Here is a 12,394-nt window from a genome sequence, read left to right on the forward strand (position 1 = left end):
GCCCTAAGCAGAGATGGGCGCAAATCACTTTCATGGAAATTTGTTGCCAAGCTTCCAAAAAACTACGAGTTTCCTGAAATCTCAGCACACATTTTTTCACCCAATGTTGATGACACTTTCAGGTAATGATCAGTACCCCAATCACACTTGGCTCACCAAATTTCATTCTTCTAGGTTAAACCATTCGTTGGCAGTATCAGTTTTAATTTTTAGGTTTCACTCTGTTTTCTCCTATATGGATACATGTATTTGGAACTCTAAATCAAACACGGTTTGTGCTAGAACTTGGAAAATTGACACAATAAAATAGTTCCAAGTTCTATCTCTATGGTTTGTTTTCTATTGATGTAGCCCTAAGCAGAGACCGGCTCGAATCACTTTCATGGAAAGGAGTTGCCAAACTTCCAAAAAACTACGAGTTTCCTGAAATCTCAGCATACATTTTTTCACCCAATCTTGATGCCACTTTCAAGTAATGATCAGTACCCCAATCCCACTTGGCTCACCAAATTTCATTCTTCTAGGTTAAACCGTTCGTTGGCAGTATCAGTTTTAATTTTTAGGTTTCACTCTCTTTTCTCCTGTATGGATACATGTAGTTGGAACTCTAAATCAAACACGGTTTGTGCTAGATCTTGCAAACTTGACACAATAAAGTAGTTCCAAGGTCTATCTCTATGGTTTGTTTCCTATTGATGTAGCCCTAAGCAGAGACTGGCGCAAATCACTTTCATGGAAATTTGTTGCCAAGCTTCCAAAAAACTACGAGTTTCCTGAAATCTCAGCACACATTTTTTCACCCAATCTTGATGACACTTTCAGGTAAATATCAGTACCCCAATCCCACTTGGCTCACCAAATTTCATTCTTCTGGGTTAAACCGTTCGTTTGCAGAATCAGTTTTAATTTTTAGGTTTCACTCTGTTTTCACCTATATGTATACATGTAGTTGGAACTCTAAATCAAACACGGTTTGTGCTAGCTCTTGGAACGTTGACACAATAAAGTAGTTCCATGTTCTATCTCTATGGTTTTTTCCTATTGATGTAGCCCGAATCAGAGACCTGCGCAAATCACTTTCATGGAAAGTTGTTGCCAAGCTTCCAAAAAACTACGAGTTTCCTGACATATCAGAACACATTTTTTCACCCAATCTTGATGACACTTTCAGGTAAATATCAGTATGCCAATCCCACTTGGCTCACCAAGTTTCGTTCTTCTAGGTAAAACCTTTCGTTGGCAGTAACAGTTTTAATTTTTAGGTTTCTCTCTGTTTTATCCTATATGGATACATGAAGTTGGAACTCTAAATCAAACACGGTTTGTGCTAGCTCTTTGAAACTTCAAACAATAAAGTAGTTCCAAGGTCTATCTCTATGGTTTGTTTCCTATTGATGTAGCCCTAAGCAGAGACTGGCGCAAATCACTTTCATGGAAAGTTGTTGCCAAGCTTCCAAAAAACTACGAGTTTCCTGAAATATCAGCACACATTTTTTCACCCAATCTTGATTACACTTTCAGGTAATGATCATACCCCAATCCCACTTGGCTCACCAAATTTCGTTCTTCTAGGTTAAACCGTTCGTTGGCAGTAACAGTTTTAATTTTTAGGTTTCATTCTGTTTTCTCCTATATGGATACATGTAGTTGGAACTCTAAATCAAACACGGTTTGTGCTAGCCCTTGGAAACTAGACACAATAAAGTAGTTCCAAGTTTTATTTCTATGGTTTGTTTCCTATTGATGTAGCCCTAAGCAGAGACTGGCACAAATCCCTTTCATGGAAAGAGGTTTCCAAGCTTCCAAAAAACTACGAGTTTCCTGAAATCTCAGCATGCGTTTTTTCACCCAATCGTGATGACACTTTCAGGTAATGATCAGTACCCCAATCCCACTTGGCTCACCAAATTTCGTTCTTCTCGGTTAAACCGTTCCTTGGCAGTAACAGTTTTAATTATTAGGTTTCACTCTGTTTTCTCCTATATGGATACATGTAGTTGGAACTCTAAGTCAAACACGGTTTGTGCTAGCTCTTTGAAACTTGACACAATAAAGTAGTTCCACGTTCTATCACTATGGTTTGTTTCCTATAGATGTAGCCATAAGCAGAGGCCGGCACAAATCACTTTCATGGAAAGGGGTTGCCAAGCTTCAAAAAAAATATGAGTTTCCTGAAATCTCAGTACACATTTTTTCACCCAATCTTGATGACACTTTCAGGTAATGATCAGTACCCCAAAGCCACTTGGCTCACCAAATTTCGTTCTTCTAGGTTAAACCGTCCGTTGGCAGTAACAGTTTTAATTTTAGGTTTCACTCTCTTTTCTCCTATATGGATACATGTATTTGGAACTCTAAATCAAACACGGTTTGTGCTAGCTCTTTGAAACTTGACACAATAAAGTAGTTCCACGTTCTATCTCTCTGGTTTGTTTCCTATTGATGTAGCCCTAAGCAGAGACTGGCGCAAATCACTTTCATGGAAATAGGTTGCCAAGCTTCCAAAAAACTACGATTTTCCTGAAATCTCAGCACACATTTTTTCACCAATCTTAATGACACTTTCAGGTAATGATCAGTACCCCAATCCCACTTGTCTCACCAAATTTCGTTCTTCTAGGTTAAACCGTTCATTGGCAGTAACAGTTTTAATTTTTAGGTTTCTCTCTGTTTTCTCCTATATGGATACATGTAGTTGGAACTCTAAATCAAACACGGTTTGTGCTAGCTCTTTGAAATGACACAATAGAGTAGTTCCAAGTTCTATCTCTATGGTTTGTTTCCTATTGATGTAGCCCTAAGCAGAGACTGGCGCAAATCACTTTCATGGAAAGGGGTTGCCAAGCTTCCAAAAAACTACGATTTTCCTGAAATCTCAGCACACATTTTTTCACCCAATGTTGATGACACTTTCAGGTAATGATCAGTACCCCATCCCACTTGGCTCACCAGATTTTGTACTTCCAGGTTAAACGGTTCGTTGGCAGTAACAGTTTTAATTTTTAGGTTTCACTCTGTTTTCACCTATATGGATACATGTAGTTGGAACTCTAAATCAAACACGGTTTGTGCTAGCTCATTGAAACTTGACAAAATAAAGTAGTTCCAAGTTCTATCTCTATGGTTTGTTTCCTATTGATGTAGCCCTAAGCAGCGACTGGCGCAATTCACTTTCATGGAAAGGGTTGCCAAGCTTCCAAAAAACTACGAGTTTCCTGAAATCTCAGCACACATTTTTTCACCCAATCTTGATGACACTTTCAGGTAATGATCAGTACCCCAAAGCCACTTGGCTCTCCAAGTTTCGTTCTTCTAGGTTAAACCGTCCGTTGGCAGTAAGAGTTTTAATTTTAGGTTTCACTCTGTTTTCTCCTATATGGATACATGTAGTTGGAACTCTAAATCAAACACGGTTTGTGCTAGCTCTTTGAAACTTGACACAATAAAGTAGTTCCAAGTTCTATCTCTATGGTTTGTTTCCTACTCATGTAGCCCTAAGCAGCGACTGGCGCAAATCACTTCCATGGAAAGGGGTTGCCAAGCTTCCAAAAAACTACGAGTTTCCTGAAATCTCAGCGCACATTTTTTCACCCAATCTTGATGACACTTTCAGGTAATGATCAGTACCCCAATCCCACTTGGCTCACCAAATTTCTTTCTTCTAGGTTAAACCATTCGTTGGCAGTAACAGTTTTAATTTTTAGGTTTCACTCTGTTTTCTCCTATATGGATACATGTAGTTGGAACTCTAAATCAAACACGGTTTGTGCTAGCTCTTTGAAACTTGACACAATAAAGTACTTCCAAGTACTATCTCTATGGTGTGTTTCCTATTGATGTAGCCCTAAGCAGAGACCGGCGCAAATCACTTTCATGGAAAGGGGTTGCCAAGCTTCCAAAAAACTACGAGTTTCCTGAAATCTCAGCACACATTTTTTTCACCCAATCTTGATGACACTTTCAGGTAATGATCAGTACCCCAATCCCACTTGGCTCACGAAATTTCGTTCTTCTAGGTTAAACCGTTCCTTGGCAGTAACAGTTTTATTTATTAGGTTTCACTCTGTTTTCTCCTATATGGATACATGTAGTTGGAACTCTAAGTCAAACACGGTTTGTGCTAGCTCTTTGAAACTTGACACAATAAAGTAGTTCCACGTTCTATCACTATGGTTTGTTTCCTATAGATGTAGCCATAAGCAGAGGCCGGCACAAATCACTTTCATGGAAAGGGGTTGCCAAGCTTCAAAAAAAATATGAGTTTCCTGAAATCTCAGTACACATTTTTTCACCCAATCTTGATGACACTTTCAGGTAATGATCAGTACCCCAAAGCCACTTGGCTCACCAAATTTCGTTCTTCTAGGTTAAACCGTCCGTTGGCAGTAACAGTTTTAATTTTAGGTTTCACTCTCTTTTCTCCTATATGGATACATGTATTTGGAACTCTAAATCAAACACGGTTTGTGCTAGCTCTTTGAAACTTGACACAATAAAGTAGTTCCACGTTCTATCTCTCTGGTTTGTTTCCTATTGATGTAGCCCTAAGCAGAGACTGGCGCAAATCACTTTCATGGAAATAGGTTGCCAAGCTTCCAAAAAACTACGATTTTCCTGAAATCTCAGCACACATTTTTTCACCCAATCTTAATGACACTTTCAGGTAATGATCAGTACCCCAATCCCACTTGTCTCACCAAATTTTGTTCTTCTAGGTTAAACCGTTCATTGGCAGTAACAGTTTTAATTTTTAGGTTTCTCTCTGTTTTCTCCTATATGGATACATGTAGTTGGAACTCTAAATCAAACACGGTTTGTGCTAGCTCTTTGAAATGACACAATAGAGTAGTTCCAAGTTCTATCTCTATGGTTTGTTTCCTATTGATGTAGCCCTAAGCAGAGACTGGCGCAAATCACTTTCATGGAAAGGGGTTGCCAAGCTTCCAAAAAACTACGAGTTTCCTGAAATCTCAGCACATATTTTTTCACCCAATCTTGATAACACTTTCAGGTAATGATCAGTACCCCAAAGCCACTTGGCTCACTAAATTTCGTTCTTCTAGGTTAAACCGTCCGTTGGCAGTAACAGTTTTAATTTTAGGTTTCACTCTGTTTTCTCCTATATGGATACATGTAGTTGGAACTCTAAATCAAACACGGTTTGTGGTAGCTCTTTGAAACTTGACACAATAAAGTAGTTCCAAGTTCTATCTCTATGGTTTGTTTCCTATTGATGTAGCCCTAAGCACAGACTGCCGCAAATCACTTTCATGCAAAGGGGTTGCCAGTCTACCAAAAAACTACGAGTTTCCTGAAATCTCAGCACAAATTTTTTCAACCAATCTTGATGACACTTTCAGGTAATGATCAGTACCCCAATCCCACATGGCTCACCAAATTTCGTTCTTCTAGGTTAAACCGTTCGTTTGCAGTAACAGTTTCAATTTTAAGGTTTAACTGATTTCTCCTATATGGATACATGTAATTGGAACTCTAAATTAAACACGGTTTGTGCTAGCTCTTTGAAGCTTGACACAATAAAGTAGTTCCAATTTCTATCTGTATGGTTTGTTTCCTATTGATGTAGCCCTAAGCTGAGACTGGCACAAATCACTTTCATAAAAAGGGGTTGCCAACTTCCTAAAAACTACGAGTTTCCTGAAATCTCAGCACACAATTTTTCACCCAATCTTGATTACACTTTCAGGTAATGATCAGTATACCAATCCCAATTGGTGCACCAAATTTCATTCTTCTAGATTAAATGGTTTGTTGTCAGTAACAGTTTAAATTTTTAGGTTTCACTCTGTTTTCGCCTATGTAAATACATATAGTTGGAACTCTATATCAAACATGGTTTGTGCTAGCTCTTTGAAACTTGACACGAAAGTAGTTCCACGTTCTATCTCTCTGGTTTGTTTCCTATTGATGTAGCCCTAAGCAGAGACTGGCGCAAATCACTTTCATGGAGAGGGGTTGCCAAGCTTCCAAAAAACTACGTGTTTCCTGAAATCTCTGCACACATTTTTTCACCCAATCTTGATGACACTTTCAGGTAATGACCAGTACCCCAATCCCACTTGTCTCACCAAATTTCATTCTTCGAGATTTAAAATATTCGTTGGCAGTAACAGTATAAATTTTTAGGTTTCACTCTGTTTTCTCCTATATGGATAAATATATTTGGAACACTAAATCAAACACGGTTTGTGCTAGCTTTTTGAAACTTGACACAATAAAGTAGTTGCAAGTTCTTACTGTATGGTTTGTTTCCTATTGATGTAGCCCTAAGCAGAGACTGGCGCCAATCACTTTCATTGAAGGGGTTGCCAAGCTTCCAAAAAACTACGAGTTTCCTGAAATCTCAGCGCACATTTTTTCACCCAATCTTGATGACACTTTCAGGTAATGATCAGTACCCCAATCCCACTTGGCTCACCAAATTTCTTTCTTCTAGGTTAAACCATTCGTTGGCAGTAACAGTTTTAATTTTTAGGTTTCACTCTGTTTTCTCCTATATGGATACATGTAGTTGGAACTCTAAATCAAACACGGTTTGTGCTAGCTCTTTGAAACTTGACACAATAAAGTACTTCCAAGTACTATCTCTATGGTGTGTTTCCTATTGATGTAGCCCTAAGCAGAGACCGGCGCAAATCACTTTCATGGAAAGGGGTTGCCAAGCTTCCAAAAAACTACGAGTTTCCTGAAATCTCAGCACACATTTTTTTCACCCAATCTTGATGACACTTTCAGGTAATGATCAGTACCCCAATCCCACTTGGCTCACGAAATTTCGTTCTTCTAGGTTAAACCGTTCCTTGGCAGAAACAGTTTTAATTATTAGGTTTCACTCTGTTTTCTCCTATATGGATACATGTAGTTGGAACTCTAAGTCAAACACGGTTTGTGCTAGCTCTTTGAAACTTGACACAATAAAGTAGTTCCACGTTCTATCACTATGGTTTGTTTCCTATAGATGTAGCCATAAGCAGAGGCCGGCACAAATCACTTTCATGGAAAGGGGTTGCCAAGCTTCAAAAAAAATATGAGTTTCCTGAAATCTCAGTACACATTTTTTCACCCAATCTTGATGACACTTTCAGGTAATGATCAGTACCCCAAAGCCACTTGGCTCACCAAATTTCGTTCTTCTAGGTTAAACCGTCCGTTGGCAGTAACAGTTTTAATTTTAGGTTTCACTCTCTTTTCTCCTATATGGATACATGTATTTGGAACTCTAAATCAAACACGGTTTGTGCTAGCTCTTTGAAACTTGACACAATAAAGTAGTTCCACGTTCTATCTCTCTGGTTTGTTTCCTATTGATGTAGCCCTAAGCAGAGACTGGCGCAAATCACTTTCATGGAAATAGGTTGCCAAGCTTCCAAAAAACTACGATTTTCCTGAAATCTCAGCACACATTTTTTCACCAATCTTAATGACACTTTCAGGTAATGATCAGTACCCCAATCCCACTTGTCTCACCAAATTTCGTTCTTCTAGGTTAAACCGTTCATTGGCAGTAACAGTTTTAATTTTTAGGTTTCTCTCTGTTTTCTCCTATATGGATACATGTAGTTGGAACTCTAAATCAAACACGGTTTGTGCTAGCTCTTTGAAATGACACAATAGAGTAGTTCCAAGTTCTATCTCTATGGTTTGTTTCCTATTGATGTAGCCCTAAGCAGAGACTGGCGCAAATCACTTTCATGGAAAGGGGTTGCCAAGCTTCCAAAAAACTACGATTTTCCTGAAATCTCAGCACACATTTTTTCACCCAATGTTGATGACACTTTCAGGTAATGATCAGTACCCCATCCCACTTGGCTCACCAGATTTTGTACTTCCAGGTTAAACGGTTCGTTGGCAGTAACAGTTTTAATTTTTAGGTTTCACTCTGTTTTCACCTATATGGATACATGTAGTTGGAACTCTAAATCAAACACGGTTTGTGCTAGCTCATTGAAACTTGACAAAATAAAGTAGTTCCAAGTTCTATCTCTATGGTTTGTTTCCTATTGATGTAGCCCTAAGCAGCGACTGGCGCAATTCACTTTCATGGAAAGGGTTGCCAAGCTTCCAAAAAACTACGAGTTTCCTGAAATCTCAGCACACATTTTTTCACCCAATCTTGATGACACTTTCAGGTAATGATCAGTACCCCAAAGCCACTTGGCTCTCCAAGTTTCGTTCTTCTAGGTTAAACCGTCCGTTGGCAGTAAGAGTTTTAATTTTAGGTTTCACTCTGTTTTCTCCTATATGGATACATGTAGTTGGAACTCTAAATCAAACACGGTTTGTGCTAGCTCTTTGAAACTTGACACAATAAAGTAGTTCCAAGTTCTATCTCTATGGTTTGTTTCCTACTCATGTAGCCCTAAGCAGCGACTGGCGCAAATCACTTCCATGGAAAGGGGTTGCCAAGCTTCCAAAAAACTACGAGTTTCCTGAAATCTCAGCGCACATTTTTTCACCCAATCTTGATGACACTTTCAGGTAATGATCAGTACCCCAATCCCACTTGGCTCACCAAATTTCTTTCTTCTAGGTTAAACCATTCGTTGGCAGTAACAGTTTTAATTTTTAGGTTTCACTCTGTTTTCTCCTATATGGATACATGTAGTTGGAACTCTAAATCAAACACGGTTTGTGCTAGCTCTTTGAAACTTGACACAATAAAGTACTTCCAAGTACTATCTCTATGGTGTGTTTCCTATTGATGTAGCCCTAAGCAGAGACCGGCGCAAATCACTTTCATGGAAAGGGGTTGCCAAGCTTCCAAAAAACTACGAGTTTCCTGAAATCTCAGCACACATTTTTTTCACCCAATCTTGATGACACTTTCAGGTAATGATCAGTACCCCAATCCCACTTGGCTCACGAAATTTCGTTCTTCTAGGTTAAACCGTTCCTTGGCAGTAACAGTTTTAATTATTAGGTTTCACTCTGTTTTCTCCTATATGGATACATGTAGTTGGAACTCTAAGTCAAACACGGTTTGTGCTAGCTCTTTGAAACTTGACACAATAAAGTAGTTCCACGTTCTATCACTATGGTTTGTTTCCTATAGATGTAGCCATAAGCAGAGGCCGGCACAAATCACTTTCATGGAAAGGGGTTGCCAAGCTTCAAAAAAAATATGAGTTTCCTGAAATCTCAGTACACATTTTTTCACCCAATCTTGATGACACTTTCAGGTAATGATCAGTACCCCAAAGCCACTTGGCTCACCAAATTTCGTTCTTCTAGGTTAAACCGTCCGTTGGCAGTAACAGTTTTAATTTTAGGTTTCACTCTCTTTTCTCCTATATGGATACATGTATTTGGAACTCTAAATCAAACACGGTTTGTGCTAGCTCTTTGAAACTTGACACAATAAAGTAGTTCCACGTTCTATCTCTCTGGTTTGTTTCCTATTGATGTAGCCCTAAGCAGAGACTGGCGCAAATCACTTTCATGGAAATAGGTTGCCAAGCTTCCAAAAAACTACGATTTTCCTGAAATCTCAGCACACATTTTTTCACCCAATCTTAATGACACTTTCAGGTAATGATCAGTACCCCAATCCCACTTGTCTCACCAAATTTTGTTCTTCTAGGTTAAACCGTTCATTGGCAGTAACAGTTTTAATTTTTAGGTTTCTCTCTGTTTTCTCCTATATGGATACATGTAGTTGGAACTCTAAATCAAACACGGTTTGTGCTAGCTCTTTGAAATGACACAATAGAGTAGTTCCAAGTTCTATCTCTATGGTTTGTTTCCTATTGATGTAGCCCTAAGCAGAGACTGGCGCAAATCACTTTCATGGAAAGGGGTTGCCAAGCTTCCAAAAAACTACGAGTTTCCTGAAATCTCAGCACATATTTTTTCACCCAATCTTGATAACACTTTCAGGTAATGATCAGTACCCCAAAGCCACTTGGCTCACTAAATTTCGTTCTTCTAGGTTAAACCGTCCGTTGGCAGTAACAGTTTTAATTTTAGGTTTCACTCTGTTTTCTCCTATATGGATACATGTAGTTGGAACTCTAAATCAAACACGGTTTGTGGTAGCTCTTTGAAACTTGACACAATAAAGTAGTTCCAAGTTCTATCTCTATGGTTTGTTTCCTATTGATGTAGCCCTAAGCACAGACTGCCGCAAATCACTTTCATGCAAAGGGGTTGCCAGTCTACCAAAAAACTACGAGTTTCCTGAAATCTCAGCACAAATTTTTTCAACCAATCTTGATGACACTTTCAGGTAATGATCAGTACCCCAATCCCACATGGCTCACCAAATTTCGTTCTTCTAGGTTAAACCGTTCGTTTGCAGTAACAGTTTCAATTTTAAGGTTTAACTGATTTCTCCTATATGGATACATGTAATTGGAACTCTAAATTAAACACGGTTTGTGCTAGCTCTTTGAAGCTTGACACAATAAAGTAGTTCCAATTTCTATCTGTATGGTTTGTTTCCTATTGATGTAGCCCTAAGCTGAGACTGGCACAAATCACTTTCATAAAAAGGGGTTGCCAACTTCCTAAAAACTACGAGTTTCCTGAAATCTCAGCACACAATTTTTCACCCAATCTTGATTACACTTTCAGGTAATGATCAGTATACCAATCCCAATTGGTGCACCAAATTTCATTCTTCTAGATTAAATGGTTTGTTGTCAGTAACAGTTTAAATTTTTAGGTTTCACTCTGTTTTCGCCTATGTAAATACATATAGTTGGAACTCTATATCAAACATGGTTTGTGCTAGCTCTTTGAAACTTGACACGAAAGTAGTTCCACGTTCTATCTCTCTGGTTTGTTTCCTATTGATGTAGCCCTAAGCAGAGACTGGCGCAAATCACTTTCATGGAGAGGGGTTGCCAAGCTTCCAAAAAACTACGTGTTTCCTGAAATCTCTGCACACATTTTTTCACCCAATCTTGATGACACTTTCAGGTAATGACCAGTACCCCAATCCCACTTGTCTCACCAAATTTCATTCTTCGAGATTTAAAATATTCGTTGGCAGTAACAGTATAAATTTTTAGGTTTCACTCTGTTTTCTCCTATATGGATAAATATATTTGGAACACTAAATCAAACACGGTTTGTGCTAGATTTTTGAAACTTGACACAATAAAGTAGTTGCAAGTTCTTACTGTATGGTTTGTTTCCTATTGATGTAGCCCTAAGCAGAGACTGGCGCCAATCACTTTCATTGAAGGGGTTGCCAAGCTTCCAAAAAACTACAAGTCCTGAAATCTCAGCACACATTTTTTCACCCAATCTTGATGACAGTTTCACGTATTGATCAGTACCACAATCCGACTTGGTTCACCAAATTTCGTTCTTCTAGGTTAAACCGTTCATTGGCAGTAACAGATTTAATTTTTAGGTTTCACTCTGTTTCCTGCTATATGGATACATGTAGTTGGAACTCTAAATCAAACAGGGTTTGTGCTAGCTCTTGGAACCTTGACACAATAAAGTAGTTCAAAGTTCTATCTCTATGGTTTTTTTCCTATTGATGTAGCCCTAATCAGAGACCTGCGCAAATCACTTTCATGGAAAGTTGTTGCCAAGCTTCCAAAAAACTACGAGTTTCCTGACATATCAGCACACATTTTTTCACCCAATCTTGATGACACTTTCAGGTAAATATCAGTACAACAATCCCAGTTGGCTCACCAAATTTCGTTCTTCTAGGTTAAACCGTTCGTTGGCAGTAAGAGTTTTAATATTTAGGTTTCTCTCTGTTTTCTCCTATATGGATACATGTAGTTGGAACTCTAAATCAAACACGGTTTGTGCTAGCCCTTGGAATCTTGACACAATAAAGTAGTTCCAAGTTCTATCTCTATGGTTTCTTTCCTATTGATGTAGCCCTAAGAAGAGACTGGTGCAAATCACTTTCATGGAAAGGGGTTGCCACGCTTCCAAAAAACTAGGAGTTTCCTGAAATCTCAGCATACACTTTTTCACCCAATCTTGATGACACTTTAAGGTAATGATCAGTACCCCAACCCTACTTGGCTCACCAAATTTCGTTCTTCTAGGTGAAACCGTTCGTTGGCAGTATCAGTTTTAATTTTTAGGTTTCACTCTGTTTTCTCCTATATGGATTCATGTAGTTGGAACTCTAAATCAAACACGGTTTGTGCTAGCTCTTTGAAACTTGACACAATAAAGTAGTTCCACGTTCTATCTCTCTGGTTTGTTTCCTAATGATGTAGCCCTAAGCAGAGACTGGCGCAAATCACTTTCATGGAGAGGGGTTGCCAAGCTTCCAAAAAACTACGTGTTTCCTGAAATCTCAGCACACATTTTTTCAACCAATCTTGATGACACTTTCAGGTAATGACCAGTACCCCAATCCCACTTGTCTCACCAAATTTCATTCTTCGAGATT

This window comes from Spermophilus citellus (assembly GCF_964194105.1).
Source record: "Spermophilus citellus genome assembly, chromosome: 4".
NCBI classification, from domain to species: Eukaryota; Metazoa; Chordata; class Mammalia; order Rodentia; family Sciuridae; genus Spermophilus; species Spermophilus citellus.